The 6,795-nt window shown below is 48.2% G+C and overlaps 1 non-coding gene across 1 annotated transcript; it reads left to right on the forward strand.

Annotated features, from left to right (window-relative positions):
- The first annotated feature begins 3,173 nt into the window (after positions 1 to 3,173).
- On the forward strand, positions 3,174 to 3,278 carry LOC138069857 (U6 spliceosomal RNA). Its single transcript, XR_011144124.1, has one exon. It is a non-coding gene; the product is annotated as a U6 spliceosomal RNA (small nuclear RNA).
- Positions 3,279 to 6,795: the final 3,517 nt, after the last annotated feature.

Genomic DNA, 6,795 nt, shown 5'->3' on the forward strand with positions numbered 1-6,795 from the left:
CCCACCCACCCTCAGCCCACTGCATCCTCTCTGTGGGCCCAGGAAAGGCAGGGTGGGGTGTGGGGTGCACCCCACTCTCAGTACAGATGACTGCTTAGATCTACTACGATGGTGGCAATCCTGAGGCATCTGTGAGACAGAAAAACTGGACTGGTGCCTGACATTTTACCCCCACAACCACAGGGGCCCCTTCAAAACAGCAACTAACCTCTTCTCTCAAACGTGTTGGTATAGAAACATTAGGAAGTGTTAGCACAGAAGTTAGTAAATGCATCCTGCCCCCTGCAGCCCTCTGGTCATGTCAGGCCTTCCAGAAGCAGCCTGCTACAGAGCACAGAGACCCCAGGAGGCCTCAAGGCTCAGCCTCACCCTGCTTCCACAGGTCTGCTCCAGCAGCACGCAGCCCTCCACCCAGCATGCTTGGCGCAGGATGGACGCTCTGCCACCACAGCAGCGGGGGGGCTGACTGCCCTCGGGGCACTGGGACTGTCTCTCCTTGTGATCTCGGCCAAGAAGCTGGCTCCCGACACCCTCTGTCTGGAAGTTACAGGGGTACCCCACAAGGTCTATCTACAGCCTAAAAGAGTGACGAGTCTACAGAAGGAAAAACTAAGTGTTCGTGTCACCTTGCTGTAGGTTGGCCCAACTCCCGTAGACACCCCGTAGCGTCCCAAAGACGTCATGTCTTCCACAGCGCTCCACATGCTGCATTTGAAATGATCTGCTGCTTCTCTCTGGAGTAGAGATTTCCTGCAGCAGAAAATACGGCTGAACCTACCATCTCTGAGATCCACCTGGGACCTGGCAACAACTGGAACCTTGAAGAAATAAGTGCTTCTGGCCCCTGCTTTCCTGAGATTCCTACTCCTCTGAGGTTTACAAAGGCACCACTTTGCCCGGCTCTCAGAATCCTTCCCTGGTGGCTCAGACGGTAAAGGATCTGCCTGCAGTGCAGGAGACCTGAGTGCAGTCCCTGAGCCGGGAACGTCCCTGCAGAAGGAAATGGCAACCCACTCCAGTATTCTTGCTTGGAGAATCCCATGGACCGAGGCGCCTGGCAGGCTACAGCCCACAGGGTCTCAAAGAGTCAGACACGACTGAGTGACTAACACACACAGCATCCTCGGGCCTCTCCAAGTATTTTGAAAGCAGAGCTCATCTACCTCTCTTCATCACCAGCAGTCCAAGTGGGCTCTTTACTACTCCCCTCAAGGTATAGAAACCATCGACTGGATCCTGAAATAACCTGGGAGCTTCATCTCTTAGCAGAGCACACCCAAGCGCTTCTCTGTGACCCAGTTTTCTCATTCATAATATGGGAATGAGGTTCAAAGACCCATCAAAAGAACTGCTGAGAGAATCAAATGGACTAACACGTGGAAACAATTTAGAATATTTAGAATAGTAGCCAGCACACCGTGAGTGCCACATAAATACCTGTCACTGCTGCCCTGCTAAGGGCCAATTCTTTTGGAAGACCGTCTCTCGCATGGAGAGTTAAGAAGAAAAATTGGGGGTGGCTCAGACAGTAAAGCATCTGCCTGCAATGCGGGAGACCCAGGTTCGATTCCTGGGTCAGGAAGATCCCCTGGAGAAGGAAATGGCACCCCATTCCAGCACTCTTGCCTGGAAAATCCCATGGATGGAGGAGCCTGATAGGCTACAGTCCACGGGGTCGCAAAGAGTCAGATACGACTGAGCGAATTCACGTTCACTTTCACTTTCAAGCAACAGAAAGGCTCTCCAAGGGGCCTGAGCTGCCAGTCTATTCAGTTGATCTAGTTAAAAGACCGCCAGAAAAAAACATGTCTCACCTTAGAACCATCTAAACTGAGAGGATCAATTAGTGATGTCTCGGGCCCAGCTGTCACTTGATAAGATCAAGAGGTGTCACCTGCCATCAGGCATGCATACACAACAGTTCCACATATTTACGTGCTACCCAGGGACTCTGCCGGAAAAGGCGATGGCACCCCACTCCAGTACTCTTGCCTGGAAAATCCCATGGATGGAGGAGCCTGGTAGGCTGAAGTCCATGGGGTCACGAAGAGTCGGACACGACTGAGCGACTTCACTTTCACTTTTACGCATTGGAGAAGGAAATGGCAACCCACTCCAGTGTTCTTTCCTGGAGAATCCAAGGGATAGCGGAGCCTGGTGGGCTGCCATCTATGGGGTCGCACAGAGTCGGACATGACTGAAGCAACTTAGCAGCAGCAGCAGCAGCAGCAGCATTGGAAAAGGAAATGGCAACCCACTCCAGTGTTCTTGCCTGGAGAATCCCAGGGACGGGAGAGCCTGGTGGGCTGCCGTCTCCGGGGTTGCAGAGTCAGACACGACTGAAGTGACTTAGCAGCAGTAGCAGGAGCAGCAGGGACTCTGCATCACTCCAACAGTTTAGAAAATCTCACAGACACCAAGGCCTTGGGAGGCTGCCTTCCGGTCCTGGGGATGGTGGCCTCATGGATTGTGAGAGCCCTGGTGCTGGAATACACCTAGGAACAGTGCTGGGCCAGAGATGAAGTCAGGAGTTGGGGTCACGAGGCTAAAGCCACGTGTTCACAGGGCCAGAAAGGGGAAAACAGAGAAGCAGCAGAAAGGTTCTCCCAGGAGAGGATGGGCTGGAGGAAGCAGGTAAGGAGGCTGGAGCCCTGGGACACTCTCCTCCACTCCTGACTTCCCAGGCCTCCCAACCCCAGCCCTAAGAAGGCCAGGCCAGTGAGAGTCAGCTGGGGATCAGAAATGACACCCTTCCTCCAGCTCCTGCCTCCCCCCTCTCCGATCCAGGATAACACACAGAGGCTTAGGCCAGGGGGCAGTAAGCACACGGGCACCCTCAGCCCTGCTTATCCTGGTCTGGGTGCTGAGAGTGTGCCTTTGCTAGAAGCACAGGGTAGAGAGTGCAAAGAAAACATTCCAAAGGGAACCTGCAACCCACCCTGCCATTTAGGCCAAACAAATCCATGTACGTTCCACAGAAGGGTCCTGGAAAACAAGAGCCCAAGGTTGCTCAGTCACCAAAGAACCTCAGTCCCCACCCAGTTCCAGATTCCTCCAAGCTCCACCTGCTGCCTCCTCCAACTGTGCTCCACCCCACCTCCCCAGCCACCCAGATCCTCCTGCAGATCTGGGCTGCACCTCCATAAAGTGTGTGGCGAGGGACTTCCCTGATGGCTCTCTTTGGCAGCACATATACTAAAATTGGAACGATAAAGAGAAAATTAGCATGGCCCCTGTGAAAGGATAACATGCAAATTTGTAAAGCATTCCCTGTTTTTTGGCCTTCCCTTGTGGCTCAGCTGGTAAAGAATCCACCTGCAGTGTGGGAGACCTGGGTTTGATCCCTGAGTTGGGAAGATCCGCTGAAGAAGAGAACAGCTACCCACTCCAGTATTCTGGCCTGGAGAATTTCACAGACTGTATACACTTTTTTTGGACACTAGTCATGTGCAAAGTCAACAGGGCCTAACATGGACAAGCAACACACGGGCGGACTCCACAAAATGCTTCATTAAATGAGGAAAGGGTCTGCTTCTTGTAAACCAAAGCAATGCCGAAGATTGTTCTGAAACCCCCAAATCACACCACACAGGTAACAATCTGCCAGTTAAAATTCCAAGAGAGAAAGAGGCAACAGGGAATCCCATAAACCTCCATAAATGATGTCATGTGCAAAACCAGTCAGACGTTATATTGATTGTTAAAATAGTTTCCACGGTTCCTCAGACACCAGGGCCAGGCCCCATGTCACCAAGGAGGATGCGGGAGAGTATGCCTGCCAGTATCCTGAGTGGGATAGGAAAGGTCTGAACAAAGCCTGGAGATGATGCTAGAGGGAAGAACGAACCTAAGCATGACCGATGGGGGGGGCCAAGCACATGCCACCCTGCAGTGGACAGTGAGAACTCTGGCTCCCGGAGCTCTCCACCATTCAAGTGGAGTCACCGACCTTCAGGTTCACCTTAGTGGCCACTTAATCAGGGTATATAGAGCTGAGAAATGCAATCTCCCCTCCAAGCTTGAACAGCAGGAAAGGAGAAGGAATGCCCTGAGCAGGCACCACCTCCTTTGCCTCTGAAACCCAACAACCAGGTGAAAAGCATAACCTTCAGAGGGATGGAGGAAGGGCCCACTATCATCACCAAGTCATCATGGATTTATCCGGAACAGTCACTTGAAACAGAAGCCAGTTAGGGCCTCAGATGAATTTCTACTCCCAACATGCTCTGGATGGAGTTAGATTTTCTATTTATAAGTCAACTGCTTCTTTATTTTGAAATCTTCCCTTTGATTGCATCAGGGCCTCCTTATGCAATCCACTTTTTTTTCTTTTTTGATGACTAATCAAACATAAGGTTGTGACTGTGACTAAGACAAAGTGCAAACATGGTAGTTACATTTCCTGTGCTGTTTCTCTCAGTCAACATTCAAAGAACAGACAGGAACTTCTGCTTCTGGCTAAGACAGGGCGACAGGGACAGGAATCCCCCTCCGGCCTGAAGAAGTGAAAGTCCACACGAGACAATGGGCATCACACAACTAAACACTGTGGTTCCTGACACATAAATGACTGCCCAGAGACAATGTTCAGGCCAGAGCACACGGAGGGGAACGCAAAAAGAATCCAGAGGAATCCCTGAGTTGGGGAGAAGGAATTGAGATTTCGGGGAGGATCAAAGTGTACAGGATGGAGCACTGAAGAGGCCAAAGCCAGACAGAAAACTCTGGAATCTGCTGAAGACCCTCCTCAAGTACTTGCTGAGGACTAGGAGTCGGACATGACTGAGCGACTTCACTTTCACTTTTTACTTTCACACACTGGAGAAGGAAATGGCAACCCACTCCAGTGTTCTTGCCTGGAGAATCTCAGGGACGGGAGCCTGGTGGGCTGCCGTCTATGGGGTTGCACAGAGTCGGACACGACTGAAGTGACTTAGCAGTAGTAGCAGTAGTGAAAACACATGTGCAGAAGTACCCAAGGAAAAGTTCCACGAGAGAACAGAGAAAAATACACAGAGAAAAAAAAAAAGACTGGAATAAAATGAACAGAGCATCCATGAGCTGTGGAAACAACCTGGAGCGCCTGGATACACATGCACCTGAGATCCTAGCAGGTGAACACATGCGAACTGTAGCTACTGAAATCTTTTCCAGAACTGATAACGTCTACAGAACTGAGAAGCTCCATGAACCTCAAACACAAGAATCAAAGAAAACTATATGAAAGTATATTGCATGATGGGGTGCGTGTTCAGTCATGTCTGACTCTTTGTAACCCCATGGATTGTAACCCACCAGGCTCCTCTGTCCATGGGATTTTCCAGGCAAAATACGGGAGTGGGTTGCCATTGCCTTCTCCAATTACACGAGAGATTAAAACAAAAACAAATACCCTTTAGAAGCAGGCTTCTTGCCAGACACTCACTACAAGCCAGGAGATGGTGGAGCTGTACCTTCAACAAATTCCATGGGGAGGGGAGGAGGAGGAACTATTGACCTACAATTTTATACCCAGCAAAAATACCTTCCAAAAATGAATGAGAATTTCTTACAATTGCATGTGATTCTACAACCCCAGTAAAAAGATTTTTTTTTAAAGTGAGGGTGAAAGAAAGACCATATCAGACATAAAAAACCTGAAAGATTCATCCAACACCAGCAGAGATTAGAAATGTTAAAGCCCTACAACCAGAACCCAATGGAAAACAACAGGTATTGTCAGTCAGGTGTGGATTGACTGGCATCCACATTGATCCATTTAGATCAAAAGGAAGGGAAGAGGAGCACCAGAAATGAGAACTGTGTGGGTAAACTGTGCAGGCAAGCAGGCTAGACCTGGCTCTATTTACATTATTTACATTTATTTAAATCCACAGATTATTTTGTGTGGTTCTTAAAGGTGCTACATAATATTCATTCCTCAATTTTGCCCCTTTTCTATTTTCTGTAAAAAGAAAATATGTTTCAGTCAAGATGGTCTGAATTCAATAGTGCATTTGACATTAAACTATACTACTAGTGCATTCTGTTCAACAAATATGTAGAAACTATCAAGGCTTTGAAAATTCTAATTCTTACAGAGGGTCACATTGAGTAACTCCTACTTCTAACACTGAGTGCTGCCAAGCAAGTGTTATGCATTCTATGCATTTGGGTCTATCTTCCTCCTAAACTTGGAGGTAGCGGAAGTATTTTATGTTAACACAGTAACTCAGAACAGAAATAAGAAAAACTTACATTTGACAATTCAGCTATAAAAGGAATACCCATTAAAAGCCTAGGGGAATTCTCATCACCCTGAACATATATTCATCTCCAAAACTTAAACATCACCACGTCTTAAGACTTAAAATAATGCTCCACATTCAAAATCCAATCTCCTAGAGCAGGGCTGTCTTTGAACTCCATAACTCTTGTACTACCAAAGGCCTAAGTAACTAAAATACAGCAGCTCTTTGTTTAACAAAAAGAAAACATTTCTGTCCCTACAGAAGCATGGTCCATACTTTTTTCAAAAAAAAACAAAAAACAAAACTACATGGTACACACTTCTTTCAAAAAAACTACTCTTTCTGTACTTTGCTTTTCTAAGTGTGTCAGGGCATCTTAGTATTAAGTACTATTAAAAATAGGGACCACCCCAAAGGGCTTCACAAACTATAGCCTGGCCCCCTCATGCCTGCTCTGTGTAGGCAAATACCTGGTCACACCAAGCTTTATGGAAGAAATTCACACTCTACCATTACAGTCCTTCCTGTGACTCAGTAACTTAAAAAAAAGAGAGGGACACACTCC

The sequence above is a fragment of the Capricornis sumatraensis genome, chromosome 22 (assembly GCF_032405125.1).
Source record: "Capricornis sumatraensis isolate serow.1 chromosome 22, serow.2, whole genome shotgun sequence".
Classification (NCBI taxonomy): Eukaryota; Metazoa; Chordata; class Mammalia; order Artiodactyla; family Bovidae; genus Capricornis; species Capricornis sumatraensis.